This window comes from Bidens hawaiensis, unplaced genomic scaffold (genome assembly GCF_021521415.1).
Source record: "Bidens hawaiensis isolate Kalapana, Puna unplaced genomic scaffold, B.hawaiensis_p1.1 tig00002735_1, whole genome shotgun sequence".
Lineage (NCBI taxonomy): Eukaryota > Viridiplantae > Streptophyta > Magnoliopsida > Asterales > Asteraceae > Bidens > Bidens hawaiensis.
The window spans coordinates 1,526,997-1,543,063 of record NW_027491147.1 but is presented as its reverse complement, the minus strand read 5'-3'; the positions used below and the strand labels follow the sequence as shown (position 1 = coordinate 1,543,063).

General features: G+C 39.3%; 1 pseudogene; it reads right to left on the bottom strand.

The window, feature by feature from the left end:
• Positions 1 to 13,822: 13,822 nt before the first annotated feature.
• On the bottom strand, positions 13,823 to 15,724 carry LOC143620917 (CBL-interacting serine/threonine-protein kinase 20-like; annotated as a pseudogene).
• Positions 15,725 to 16,067: the final 343 nt, after the last annotated feature.

Sequence of the window (16,067 nt, the reverse complement as noted above, 5' to 3'; positions counted from 1 at the left end):
GAGAAAAGACTTAAGTGTCTAGCGCGAGAAGGCTTGAGTGCGCGAGGGCGAAGGCGGACAGAACAATCCTTAGCGCGCCGCGGGAAGAACTACAATCCTTAGCGCGCCGCGGGAAGAACTACAATCCTTAGCGCGCCGCGGGAAGAACTACAATCCTTAGCGCGCCGCGGGAAGAACTACAATCCTTAGCGCGCCGCGGGAAGAACTACAATCCTTAGCGCGCCGCGGGAAGAACTACAATCCTTTGCGCGCCGCGGGAACAGTTCGCCTCGCGTATCGCAGGAACAGCTGGTCTTCACGCAGGCTTCCTTGTAAGGAGTCTGGCGCGTGGAGCTGCGCAGACATCCTTAGGCGGGAAGAACCAAAGGACAAGCAAAGAGTTAAGAGAAAAAGGGGCGGGACGGCGGAAGGGAATTATTATTATTATCATTATTATTATTAGTAATATATATATATATAAATATAATAAATTTATAAAGATTATAATCAAATTTTAAATCTTAAAATCGGATCCGAAAACGGGTACCTGGGTCGGGTCGGATTTGGGCAGTTGTCACAGTCTTCCCTACTTTAAGAAATTTCATCCCGAAATTTATCTCGAAGTAGGATGCGCAGAGAAAAGGTGCGGGTATTTGATCTTCATTTGATCTTCCCTTTCCCAAGTGAACTCGGCTCCGCGCTTGGACTCCCAGCGAACTTTGACAATAGGGATGCGACTTCGCTTGGTTTGCTTCACCTCGCGATCCATAATCTCAACAGGCTTCTCAACGAAATGCATAGACTCATCAACTTGAACTTCATCAAGTGGTATGTGAAGGTTCTCGTCAGCTAAACATTTCTTGAGATTGGATACATGGAACGTTGGATGCACATTGCTGAGCGCGGGCGGCAGGTCCAGTTTGTAGGCAACCTTTCCCACTCTCGCAAGAATCTTGAACGGACCAACATAACGAGGTGCAAGCTTACCTTTCCTCCCAAAGCGGACAACACCCTTCCAGGGCGACACTTTGAGGAGAACAAGATCTTCAACTAGAAATTCGAGAGGCTTCCGCCTGCGATCTGCGTAACTCTTCTGTCGGCTTCTGGCAGTCAGCAGATGATCACGGATCTTGGCGATTTTATCGGTTGTCTCTTGAACTAGTTCGGGTCCTGTGATTTGAACTTCACCCACTTCGTTCCAACAAATCGGTGAGCGGCACTTTCGACCGTAAAGTGCTTCAAATGGGGCCATACCGATGCTGGAATGATAGCTGTTATTATAAGAGAACTCGATCAGAGGTAGGTGTGAATCCCAATTACCTCCAAAATCAAGAACACAAGATCGAAGCATATCCTCAAGGGTTTGGATGGTTCGCTCAGACTGTCCGTCAGTCTGAGGATGATATGCAGTACTCATGTCCAAACGAGTTCCTAACGCAGATTGGAGAGATTTCCAAAAGCGAGATATAAAACGGCCATCGCGATCGGATATTATGCTCAAGGGAGTACCATGACGGCAGACAATTTCTTTGACATAAAGATGCGCAAGTTGTTCAACACGGTAGGTTTCACGAATGGGCAGAAAGTGGGCAGACTTGGTCAATCGATCAACTATTACCCAAATGCTATCATGTTTGCTTGCGGTCGAGGGTAACTTGGTGATAAAGTCCATTGCTATACTTTCCCATTTCCACGCAGGAATTTCTGGTTGTTCGAGCAAACTAGATGGGCGTTGATGTTCAGCTTTTACCTTAGAACAAGTTAGGCATTTAGCTACGAACACAGCAATATCCTTTTTCATACCGGGCCACCAATAAGTAAGGCGCAAATCTTTGTACATTTTGTCAGCGCCAGGATGAATGGAATACCGTGCGCTTCACTCAGTATAACAGTGCGAAGAATCTCATCATTGGGAATCCAGATGCGATTGAGATAACAGAGAGTTCCATTCAGGTTAGGGACTAGATGCGCTTCTGCACCACACGCTAACTCGGCGTGTAGGTTGCCTTTGCTGATCGATGCGCGCTGCGCGTCGCGAATGCATGATTCAAGATTGCTTTGGATCGGCGCGAAGTGAAGCTGCGTGCGCGGCAAAATACAGTTGAGTTGACTGGGTTTGCGGCTGAGCGCATCGGCAACCACATTAGCCTTTCCAGGGTGATATCGGATCTCACAATCGTAATCGCTGATGAGTTCGTTCCATCGGCGTTGTCTCATGTTAAGTTCCTTTTGATCAAAAATGTGCTGAAGGCTTTTATGGTCGGTGTAAATGATGCACTTAGTACCATAGAGGTAGTGTCTCCAAATTTTTAAGGCAAATACCACTGCGCCAAGTTCGAGGTCGTGAGTCGTATAATTCTTTTCATGAATTTTGAGTTGCCTTGACGCGTAAGCGATAACCTTGCCTCGTTGCATAAGTACACAACCGAGACCTTGGTTGGAGGCATCACAATAAACGACAAGGTCGTCAGTACCCTCTGGTAACGTTAGAACAGGAGCTTCGCACAACTTTCGCTTGAGCGTTTGAAAGGCTTCTTCTTGCTTCGAGCCCCAAATATACGGTTTGCCTTTGTGCGTTAACGCTGTTAAAGGCAAGGCGATTTTTGAGAAGTTCGAAATGAATCGCCGGTAGTAACCAGCTAAGCCCAAAAAGGAACGGATTTCGGTAGGAGTGGTCGGTGTAGTCCAGTGCTTGATTGCTTCAATTTTGGATGGGTCGACATGAATGCCCATCTTGTTTACAACATGACCAAGAAACTGTACTTCGTCAGACCAAAACTCACACTTGGAGAGTTTTGCATAGAGTTGTTCGGTTCGAAGCTTTTGCAACACCAACAGAAGATGTTGTTCATGCTCGGCCTTGGTTTTGGAATATACCAGAACGTCATCGATAAACACGATCACGAATTGGTCCAAGAAAGGCCTACACACCCGGTTCATTAGATCCATGAAGACAGCGGGTGCGTTGGTTAAACCGAAGGGCATGACCAAATATTCAAAATGACCGTAGCGGGTTCGAAAGGCAGTTTTGGGAATATCTTCTTCGCGGATACGCAACTGGTGATAGCCAGAACGGAGATCGATTTTGGAGAAACAAGAGGCACCTTGGAGTTGGTCAAGGAGGTCGTCAATACGCGGTAAGGGGTACCGGTTCTTAATGGTGAGCTTGTTCAGCTCGCGGTAATCGATACACATGCGAAACGAACCGTCTTTCTTCTTAACGAACAAAACCGGAGCACCCCACGGCGAAGAGCTAGGGCGAATGAATCCTTTATCGGTCAACTCTTGAAGTTGACTTGCTAATTCTTGCATTTCAGCGGGTGCAAGTCGATAAGGAGATTTGGCTACGGGGGATGCACCAGGAACAAGATCAACACGAAACTCGACTTCCCGAGCGGGAGGTAAACCAGAAAGATCTTCGGGAAAGACTTCAGGAAAGTCACACACGATGGGGATTTCATGAAGTTTCTTCTTTCCTTCATCGGGTTTGACCACATGAGCTAAGAACGCGACACATTTCTTTCGTAAAAGTCTTCGGGCTTCAGTGCATGACATAAGTTTAAGACCGTTAGATGGTTTCTCGCCGTAGATATGAAGATCTTGACCATTTTCCCGAGGAATGCGAATCAATTTCTTGGCGCAGATTATTTCGGCGCGATTTTGCGAGAGCCAGTCCATACCAATAATAACATCAAAACTTTCAAGAGGCATGGGAATGAGGTTGATTAGAAAATCGTGTGCATTAAGGTTAAGCGTGCAATCTTCGATCACGGAGTTTATTATAATTGTTTCACCGTTAGCCATTTCAACTGTAAAGTTTCCGTTTAAGTTTATTCGCGGTCGCGCAAGTTTTTGTTCAAATGCGCGAGAAATAAAACTCCTATCGGCGCCAGTATCAAAAAGTATAGATGCATATTGTCCGTTAAGTAAAAATGTACCATTAACCACGTCATTATTCGCTTGAGCTTGGTGCGCGGTTATATTAAAAGCTCGTCCGCGCGCCACTTGGTTTGAAATTTGGTTAACCGGATTAGCTTGCGTAATTTGTACTTGCAGTCTCGGGCACGCGTTCCGGAAATGACTGGGGTCACCGCAGTTATAGCACAACCTGGGTCGTGGATTATGGTATGTTGATTGTGGGTTTTGCGGGTAGGTTGGTGGTGTTTGCGCGATTGGGTTGGCGGGAAGGACTCTACAGTACTCAGTAGTGTGACCAATACGGCCACATCGGTTGCATTGTCGACACGGGGCTTGAGTTGGGTGATGAAGTTTACAGGTTGGGCAAAAGGGTTGGTTTCCTGTGTAAGGTTTCTTAGTTGACGGGGCAGGGAGCGCGGAATTGGTTAAGGCATAGTTATGGACTACAGGGGGTGTTGGGTAGGTTGACAGTGGGTTAGGAGCGTATACTGGAGGTTGGTAGGCGGGTTGCTGGACAATGAGCGGGTTGGTAAGCGCGTAGGCTTGATGATTGGGTTTGTGCCTGCGTTTGAGGTTGTTACGGTTTGAGGGTTCTGGCTTGGTTTCTGTTGGTTCTGGGACAGTCTTGGTGAGTTTGGTCTTCTCGGCTCCCCGCAGGAACAGGGTTCCTGCCCTGACATGGTTGTCGCTGAGCACAGCGGCCAACTCGATGGCGTCAGAGAGGGTTACTGGGTTCCTGGCCCATACAGAATCTTGAATTTCCATGGGGAGACCCCCAAGAAACTTTTCGATGGCGCGGCGGGAAGGGGTAACTAGGTGCGGGACAAGCAAATTTAGTTCGTGAAAGCGCGTAGCGTACTCGCGCGCTCCGCCACTGTACTGTTTCAAGTTCCAAAATTCCTCCTGAAGGCCCTTTACTTCGCTGGGAGGGCAGAATTCTCGAGTCAAAAGATCCTTGAATTCCTCCCAGAGCATGCTAGAAGCAGCCTCTGCGCCACGCGCGTGAGCTACTCCATTCCACCATGTAAGCGCCCTTGATTCCAGGACACTTGAGGCGTATAAGGTTCGTCGGTCTGGAGGGCAATGGGTATGGAGGAAGGTGTTCTCAATTTTCTCGAGCCATTGGAGCATTACGGTGGCTCCTTCGAGCCCTGTGAATTTCGGAGGGTTACCCGCATTAAAGGACTTAATATTGTATCCGGAGGGGTTGGTATTATTTTGATTTAAGGCTTGGGCTATTGCGGCGGACATTTCCTGGGAACGACGCTGCATACGTCTGCGCGAGGCTTCTCTCCTCTGATGACGGCGAGCTGATAGCGGAGGCATTCTATAAAAGTTTTAGTTTTTGTTAATATTTTGGTATGGGAAATCGTTTTAGCGCAAAGTATATCATTGTAAAGCTTGTTTCGCGGAGTTAAATGCTATCAAATTTTGAAGTAAAATATGAATTTAAATGCAAACTTAATACAGGTAATGAATTCGAATTGAAAATCGACAATTCATGTATCACCATGACTTTTCAAATCTTCAATTTAAAATATACGAGTAAATGAGTATTGGAGGTTGACAATTCATGTATCACCATGACTTTTCAAATCTTCAATTTTAGAACATAAAGTTAATGGGGATTGAAAATCAACTATTCATGTATCACCATGACTTTTCGGATTTTCAATGTTAAGTCCCAACAACAAACGAATATGTAAGTAAAAAACGAATTGAAATTTAACAATAAAAATCGAAAGATCGCGGATAAAACATGAAATCATGTGCTGCGTATGCGCAAGCATATTTTATAAATATCGAGTAATTAACAATTAGCGCGCAATCATGAGATTTTTCTCATGCGCGAGAAGGGACTCTTAGGTATTCTAGGTCGTTACGTCTAACCACCTAATCCTAAAGTCACGGAGCTCTGATACCAATCTGTAACACCCCGACCGATGGCGGATTATACATCGGGGCGCTACGAATTGTTTCATTACTCGTGACACTATTTGGGTGTCAATATTTAATAAATACATTTCATTGCGCATGCGCATAACACACCATAAAGTAACAAATCACATATCATAACTTATAATATTCAAATACATAAATTTGTCTTGTTATATTTTAAACTAGGTCCAAAGTAAAAGAAAACATCCTACGTGTCCTCGAGTTTCCAAAAGCAGCTACAGCAAACCTGAACATGTGTTAAAATAAAACGTCAACACTTGCGTGTCGGTGAGAAATCAAGTTTAATAGATATAAATAGATAATAACAAAGCACTGCGCGCAACATGTGTATAACTGGTGTTCAACATAGTGTGTAAACAGATTGTGATCAAGCCTAAATAGATCATAGCTCATAGTTCATAGCGTGCTCCAAATCGAGCAAAAACAAATAATCATTCGTGTATGTGCAAACAAATCAAGAAAATCGTAACAATAGGTCTCCCGTGTTTATCTAATGGATCCATGAAAACTTCGGAATAGGCCGATCAAAGCGGCTAATGATCAACACATACAAATATACAACACTAGTAAACGTCCATAACACATGGGTTTTGCGCACATAATTTCATAAACAAGTTTAAGACTCAAGTTGTACGAACACATGAACATCCCAAAACGTTAAAAATAAAAGGGGATTAGGTACGAGATTACTCACTTGTAAAAGGTGCGTTGAAAGATAATGCAAGAACCAACTTTTAAACAAGCGAAAGTTAACCTATAAATAAGAGGTTATTGGTTTAACGATTGGTTTTTATGTCTTGAATATATGCAAGTCACTTAAACAAATAAAAAAAAATTATATATTATATATTTACCGAGATTTCTGGGCAGAAAAGAAGAGAAGACGGATTGCAAAGAGTGGAGGCGTCGCTGAGGATCTTCGGCTGAGAGTAAGGGAGAAAGATTTTGGGGAGTGTTTAAGTGTTTAATTATCCAAGAAATTAGTTTTATTTATAGGAAAACCCTAGGGAACACATCCCTAGAATTGGGGAAAAAGATCTTATCAAATCAAAGCAAAAGATATCAAAAGCAAGAGATATGGTGGCAGCTGCAGGGGATGGGGAAGGCTGACAGGTTACTGTTCATAGCATGGGAGGGGTCAGTCAAAGTACTGATCAAGACATGGAAAGGAAGATTTTAAAAGATTATGCCAGTTACTTTTTCTAACAACCAAGAGGGTTGGTAAGCAAGCTGCGCCGAAAGTGACTTTTCGGACAGATGTCAGATCTGGCCTACTGTGCCCATACCTTGGCAGGTATAGCACAGAAGATAAGATATTTCAGAAGCATACAGGCTGGCTTAAACTGGAGAAAAGACTTAAGTGTCTAGCGCGAGAAGGCTTGAGTGCGCGAGGGCGAAGGCAGACAGAACAATCCTTAGCGCGCCGCGGGAAGAACTACAATCCTTAGCGCGCCGCGGGAAGAACTACAATCCTTAGCGCGCCGCGGGAAGAACTACAATCCTTTGCGCGCCGCGGGAACAGTTCGCCTCGCGTATCGCAGGAACAGCTGGTCTTCACGCAGGCTTCCTTGTAAGGAGTCTGGCGCGTGGAGCTGCGCAGACATCCTTAGGCGGGAAGAACCAAAGGACAAGCAAAGAGTTAAGAGAAAAAGGGGCGGGACGGCGGAAGGGAATTATTATTATTATCATTATTATTATTAGTAATATATATATATATATATAAATATAATAAATTTATAAAGATTATAATCAAATTTTAAATCTTAAAATCGGATCCGAAAACGGGTACCTGGGTCGGGTCGGATTTGAGCAGTTGTCACAATTGTAAGGTCCCATTACCGGTACCTCACATTTAGACGTTGGATTTACTCATTAACAAATCATCAGAGTTAATAACATCCGCGAAATATAAAAACTTTCATAAAACATTTCCTAACAATCCCAAACTTGTCTTAAACAAACATCTTGTCTTTTGAAAACTAGGTAATTAAACATAAAACGTCTGGAGTCTTCCGATGCCAGTCTCTTATTCGTCCACCATGTGCCCGCTCAAGCCGGCTACCTCAATCAACTCACCTGCGTGCATACTAAAAGTCATTTACGCTGAGTGAGTTTTAGTTATTAATCAGGCAATATACAATACATACACATATCATACATACATACATACATATCCACAGATACATATCCATACTAAACCAGTTACCTTTCTATCATACATACATACATACATACTATCACTTACCTCAGTCCACTGAGAGTATGTTCATAGTCCGCCGTCTATACCTATACTCAAGGTCGTGAACACGTAAAAGGTCCGCAGTCCTTACCTATGTTCACATTTATGGTACGTGCAAGGTTCGCAGTCCTTCCCTATACCATCCTACATTAACAACACATACAAGGTCCACAGTCTTTCCCTATGTTGCATCCTATTTCATAGCACGTTCGAGGTCCACAGTCCTCCCATATGCTACCAAAATATAATTGCAGCACGTATAAGGTCCGCAGTCCCTTCCTATGCTGGCTCCTATCCGAAGTACGTATAAGGTCAACAGTCCTTAACTACGTTCTCATCTATCATCTATAACACGTATAAGGCCCACAGTCCTTAACTACGCCATTACATGCCAAGTCTATGTCCAACGGAAGTTAGAGGGATTTGCCATCCTAACTTACTATGTTAGACGTAGAACTCATTTACCATTACTGTACCTGCATACACTTACTTTGCATATACAATAATTGCATCGTAACATAGAACCACACTAGGCGTTCTTCACATAATTCATTTAACAATCATACTCCTTTTCGATACTTGCAATATCCGAAGATCGTTCACGCCCCGACAAGCATTCGTTCATAACGTTCACACATCATCCATACATTACATAAAACATTCATATCTTTATTTATAACCTGACAGTATGCGCAATATCCGAAGATCATTCACGTACCGACAAGCAATCATTCTTGCCTTTCACATATATCACATATGGCATATATACACTTATCACTTGGGATAAGTGTATTAACAATTCACATCGAGTATGCACACAACCCCAAAAACATAACAAGGAAGTGGGGCTAGAAACTCACATGGATCTTGTTTTCCTTCTCCGTTAATCGTTAATCCCTTCTTTAATTGATCCTTGTTAACTGTATGCAAGTTACACGTATCACAACTTGTCCTATTTGTAATTTAGCCAAGAATGGCTAAGTCCAGTCTATTCTAATGGTCTTGGTTTAGATTGCAATTTAGTTAGAATATTTTATTCTTAAACCCTAATGTACTAGGCATTTGATTATTTTAACATTCTTTTCTTTCATTTTATGTTTAACCTTGCCCTTGATTATTCTTTCTTCCTGCATAGGACTGCATATGTATACATGCACATATGGTACTATACCCGAGTGTACATATATGTTGTATATGTAATCATCAAGGTGCCTAGTTATTTTAGTATTCTTTTCTTTGTTGTATCTAAGTCTTTCATTGTATACTATCAATATACGAGTCACATAAATAGATATGTGTATTGCATACAATTGCTTGTAAGTATTCGAGTTCTTTGGTGTAACCGAAGGTATGTGTAAGCGAACTTAGCATGTAACCTCATGTCCTCAATGTACTCGAGGGTACACCATGTATACCATGACCACGCCGTGTAAGCGGAGGTACATGTATCCAAATCCTAGTGTACTCGAGTCTCTTGTAACCAACATGCATGTGTTCGAGTCCTTTAGATGTATTCAGGCTTCCCCTAATGTAATCGAGTATAGGGAGTAAACGAGTGACTCAATGTAAGCGAATAAGGGTTTGTAATCGAGTATATAGGTTGTATGAGATTAGAGGCATTGTAATCGAGTCTCCATTGTTAGCGAGTTCCCAATGTAATCGGATCACAAGAAATCGAGTCTTGCGTAATCGACTTAGTCATTGTAAACAAGTTTGCTAGGTGATTGATTATAAAGCAATGTAATCGAGTAGTATGTGATCGAGTCCTCATTGAAATCAAAACCCCATGAATGCGAATTAAAAGTAATCGAATTCCCAGGGTATCATTTGTAAGCGATCAAGGCATTTGTAACCGAGTCTCAATGTGATCGAGTGTCATTGTAAACGAATATGGGATTGTATGCGAGTTAACTTGTAAGCGAATTATAGGATTGTATGCGACTATAGATTGTAATCGGGTTTCAATGCAAATGATTTGGGAAATGTAAGCGATTATAGTGTGTTCGAGCTCAATGTATGCTAGTTTAGGTGTAAACGGACACATTGTAATTGATACAGGTCCAATGTATTCGACACCTTCATTGAAATCGGATTCCTATTGTATGCGAATCAATAATATGTAAGAGAATTCCCGATGTGATCGACCCATAGGTTGTAAGCAAACATCCCATTGTAACCGAATATAACCATATAATCGAGCTATACAAGCGTAATCGTTGAGCTACACGTTCTATGGGTGAACAGTGGCCACAGGATGATTACTAACTCCACTAGCATTTTATGTTTCAACTCTTAAGCCTTTACTATGATATTATCTTACCCCGAAACATTCCCATTGACCGTTTCCGGCTAAGGCTAGACCCATGCAACCTTAAAGTTCGGATCTTTAGGGCCAAAGATGTTCAAACTAGATCTAGGGTTTCTTTAAACGAGTCGTTCCTTACCGGAGGTTCGTTAGGTCCATTTTATCATCAAGTTCACTACTTTAAGGTTCTTTATAGCCGATATTCTAGATTCAAGTTTCAAGGCCAACCATTTATAAAAATGTAGACTTTAAGAACATACCTTTCCGGGTTCGTTTGGTCTCGATTAGCTTGGTTATGAACTCTAGATCTTGTGTATATCTTGTATATTAGAGATCTATCAATATCCAACCTTAAATCTCGCTCCTTCTTCTTTTTCTATTTCCCGGCCTATATTTAGCTAGTGTGTGTGTGTGTTTTGGAGTGTGTAGAGATTATGGAGAGATGGAAATGAGGATTTAGAGTTTTAGGATAGTTTAAGGGAGTATTTATACTCCTTAAAGCCCATGAACCTAAGTCCCATCCCACCATCTTAATCCATTTTAGTTACCCAAGTCCATCATTCTTTCTATATTTGATATTAATTAATTATTAACACTCGTTTCTAATTTCATGGACTTTCTTTTGTTTATTTCTAAAATTAGGATGTTATAGCTATACCCTAATTTAAATAACTAAAAAAATTAGTGAAAGATGCAACAAGTGATACTTGAACTTGACACCCTTTCTCAATATCTAGTTAAGAAATTTGAATACAACCACTTGACTATCACATTACATTTGCTATTCTTCCAAAACAATATACTAAAACATCTAACAAGTTTCTATAAAGTTTGTCGCACCAACCACTTGATTTTTATCTATATATATAATAACTTGCTGTATGGCTTGCGTCTATTTACACTAACAGCTTAAATTTAGTTACGTTTATTTACACACACACATTATAAATTTAAAATATTAAGTATAACTAAATCAAACGGTCCGGTTATATACAGTTGGTTTATGGTATAAACCGTAAACCAAACCTTTTGATACGGTTTGAAATATTTGAAACCGACCGAGCGAAAGTTAAGATAAAAAACCAATTATGAAACCAAACGATGACCTGTTTGGGTGGTTTCATGGTTTCGAACCGAACCGTAAATACCCCTAAAAGCCACTATACTAAAAAACATTGGTTAGTTAAAACCTCACCGTCTATATGACAGTAGCGTGATACTTTAACATACATCATGTATTAAAAACTACAATAGATATAACCATCTAAGATGTACGTTCTTGGCTGTTTATAGTTGCTTTGCTTGCAAGATTCCGTTCTTTTAATAATAATTTTACACCATCTTTAACAACAAAATTATGTTGATTCTTTCATATCTCTAAATACAAATTATGTTGATTCTTTTAGATCTCTAAATACATGTTATGCATAGTTATCTGTACATGCATGACAGATTGACAGGTATATACATATATATATATATATATATATATATATATATATATATATATATATATATATATATATATATATAGTTATGCATAGTTATCTGTACATGCATGACAGATTGACAGGTATATACATATATATATATATATATATATTGGGTAAGGATCCTAAGAGAACCCTTTGTAAATTGAGAACTTTGAGAACTATTTTGGACTACTAAAAACACCTTTTAAAAAATCATAAAACAAAAAATAATAAAAATTTTTAAAAAGTAAAAAAACCAAAATTCTTATATTTCATTCCGGTTTCATTAAAAAAATTAAAAAAATAGAAAAAAAATAAAAAAAACGTTGTATTATACACATATGTATAATTTTATTTAATCTTTAGTTACGTAATATACACATATGTACAACATCATTTATCTTAAATTATACACATGTGTACAAAAAAAACATGTAAATGTACATATATGTATATATTATACATATGTGTATATAATTTAGCTAAACCGAGTTTTGTTTATGAAACCGGGATGATAAAATAAGATTTTTTTTTTACTTTTTTTATTTTTGTGTTTTATTTTATTTATTGATTGTTTTTATTTTTGGGTTTTTTGTGGTTTAAAATGGTTCTCATAGTTCTTAATTTAAAAAAGGTTATCTCATGATCCTGATCTTATATATATATATATATATATATATATATATATATATTTAAACAAAATGTCCTAGTTTTAGAAAGAAATTCTAAATATATTCTTCCAAAATTCAAATTCTCCTTTTGTCCCTTTACTAACTTGTCTTCTTGTTTACGTAAGAAAATTGAGATGACATGTTTCTTAACTCGTCGTCTTCCCTCCATATTAGCTCATAATCCGTCGTCTCCCTGCCATGTTAGTTCAAAACTCATCGCCTTCCTTCCATTTAGCTCAAAACTCGTCGTCTCCCCGTTGTGTTAGCTAAAAAAAAATTCTACCTTATCTTTACTAAAAACATGGATCCAAAACTTAATTGAAAAATATTTTATTTGAATATTTTAATTTTTTTTCTTTTTAAGTTCTTATATATTGGATGATAATATGACTTAGAAAACTTATGCATACCACCAAATCTTTATGTGCACCTTGTTTAGATATAATTTTTTAAATAACAAGATTTATTAGATTTAGTTTTTTACCTAACACAGCAGGGAGGCGACGAATTTTGAGCTAACATGGAGGGGAGACTGTAGGGCTATATTCTATATTAGTATTAGGATTGTGTATGTATTTATATTTGATTTTAGTCAGTGAATTACGTACCTCCATACGTTTATTTTGTAAGAACGAAATGTAAAAGTTGGAGAAAGGGACCATATATAAAGGGTCACTTAACCCATTTCTCCACAACCAACCAACTTCACAACAATTATCAATTCCAAGGAAATAAATAGAATTTTCTCCCTACCAAACACCAAACACTATCTTTCTTTCTTTTGTTTCTTACAAACTAAGATCCGAGATTCGAGTGTTTTTAGTGATTTCCGCTAGCTAACAACACAGATTGATTCGAGTAAAGTTGTTAGATCCACCTCAAAGAGGACCTACAGAGGCGATGGATTTCGAGCTAACATGGCCGGGAGGCGACGGGTTATGAGCTAATATGGAGGAAGACGGCGAGTTAAGAAGCATGTCGTCTCGATTTTGTAACGTAGAGACGAAGACAAGTTAGTAAAAGGACAATTGGTGAATTTTGAATTTTTGAGGACATATTTGGAATTTCTCACTAAAAATGAATATTTCGGAAAATTTTCCAATTAAACATGAAAGAAAAAACCGGAAAGATTATATGATTGCATCAACTCATCATCTAAACGAATGAAGTCCAACGGATTTACATCAGTATTGAAAGCTTTTCAGTAAGATTTCTACATTTGCATAAACGTTTAACCCCATGCAGATGTGCTTATTATTGTGTAAAACATGAAACACAATTAATGCTTATCATCATCATGTGTGCTACTTGTTTCCGTGTTTTGTTGATCACCATGCCATGTCCAAACTATGTCTTTTAAAGAAGGTTTTAATTCTTGATCACAGAAATTTTCATATTCTATGGTGTCTCCAGCTAACTTCTTCATCTCAACCATGTGAAAAGATGGAGTTACCTCAAATATCTCAGCATTTATGGCTAACTGCCCCTTTCTCCCTTCCTTGTGCCCTTTCATCCTTACGGTCCCATCCGGAGTTTGCATTATCTGGAATTGCTCCGTTGAAGCCACTTCTTCCAGTTTCGAAACGATTGCTGATGCTGTTTCTTTTGTCGTGAAACGGGCCTCAGGTTTCTTACTTTGACCATCGTCTTCGAATAAACCAGAAAGATTAAACCCTTGAGATAGCGATATGATATCGAATGCGTTCATGCTAGTAGTAGTAGGCTTCAAAGTACTCATAGAGGAACTTTTTCTAATTGCTCTATCTTCTAGTGCTTTGAGATCACTACAGCTAGAATTTGGACTTTCCGTAAACTTGAACCAATCTTCGTCATCACGAACATTTCGCGGGGGTCTCAATCTTCTTGAATCCCTTTTGAAACCAAGGATTTTGCATGATTTTAGCTACTGTAATCCTTGTGGTTGGATTGGGATCTAGAATTCTTGAAAGGAGTTTCTTGACCTCAGGATGGAACCAATGTGGGCATTTGAATTCTCCTTTACTAATTTTCTTGTACATTCCCATTAAATTGGCATCACTAAATGGAAGATAACCTGCAAGCAAAACAAACAAGATGACCCCACATGACCATATATCCGCCTTTTCGCCATCATAACCTTTTTTGTGAATAACCTCGGGTGAAACATAAGCCGGTGTTCCACACGTCGTGTGCAAAAGACCATCAAGCCTTTTAGAATCAACCAAAGCACTTAATCCAAAATCTGAAATTTTAAGGTTTCCAAATTCGTCAAGGAGGAGGTTTTCTGGCTTGAGATCGCGATGGTAGACACCCCGACTATGACAGAAATCGACTGCCGCAACCAATTGTTGGAAATATTTTCTAGCCGCTTCCTCTTTCAATCTCCCTTTTGCAATCTTACTAAAAAGCTCGCCGCCCTTAACATATTCAATTGCAAAATAAATCTTAGTCTTGCTAGCCATAACCTCATAAAGCTGAACAACATTCGGATGCCTAACGAGCTTCATCACGGAGATTTCTCTTTTGATTTGATCAATCAAACCATTCTGCATCACCTTCTCTTTGTCAATCACCTTCACCGCAACACTTTTACCGGTCTTTATGTTTCGGGCATGGTAGACCTTTGCAAATGTGCCCTGACCAAGCAATTTTCCTAGCTCGTAGCGCTGCATCAATATTTTCCCCTTCTTGCTTACTTCCATATCCACAACTTTATCTTTCTCCTTTCAGATTTATGAGAATCCAAAAGATTAAAAGCAACGTCGATATATCAAGACTCACAAGAAATTCAAGGTTAGATAACCATGAAATGAATGTGATCAAGGGGCTACAAGAAATTAGGACCTTGCCTCCATTTGAAGAGGTGCTAAATATAATGTTTCCCCTTGAGATCTAGAAGCACTAGGAAAGAAGAAGAATTAATGAATTACAAGAAAAAATAGAACACAAAGCATCATATCATCAATCAAAATGAATTCTGAGGCAAAAATAGAATGATTGGTTGAGATTGTGGCCAATAAAAGTGATTATGGAATTAGGGTCCTATTTATAGTAAGTTCCACCTCGTTGTGAAACAAACAAAAGAATTCTCACCTAAGAGTGAGTTGAAATGAGGATAATATGTGGTTGTGAAAGCAAGGGCCCCTTTACAACTACCAATGGTGTCTATAGTTTGTAAGAACCATGAATTATAAACACAGTAAACTGAATCAAAAGGTAGTATTTTTGGTATGTAAACATCATTTTTAAATATATCTTTACTTCTATTTTGTTGTATAGCGGTGGAACCTGATGTCCTTCACTGACTGCTTTTTAAATAGTGACACTATGTGTCAATAAGCATTTTCACATAAATTATGCTGATTATCAATACACTAGTCTTACTTTCAGTGGATTTGATGAAAGATTGGACAATCTAAATACCTTCAATGATGCAGGGAATAATCTTTAAAACACCATATATTAAAGAGTGATTTTACAAAACATGACCATTTCATATTATTTTAACAACATAGTACATTGTTCAATGAAATCTTCTTTGTGAA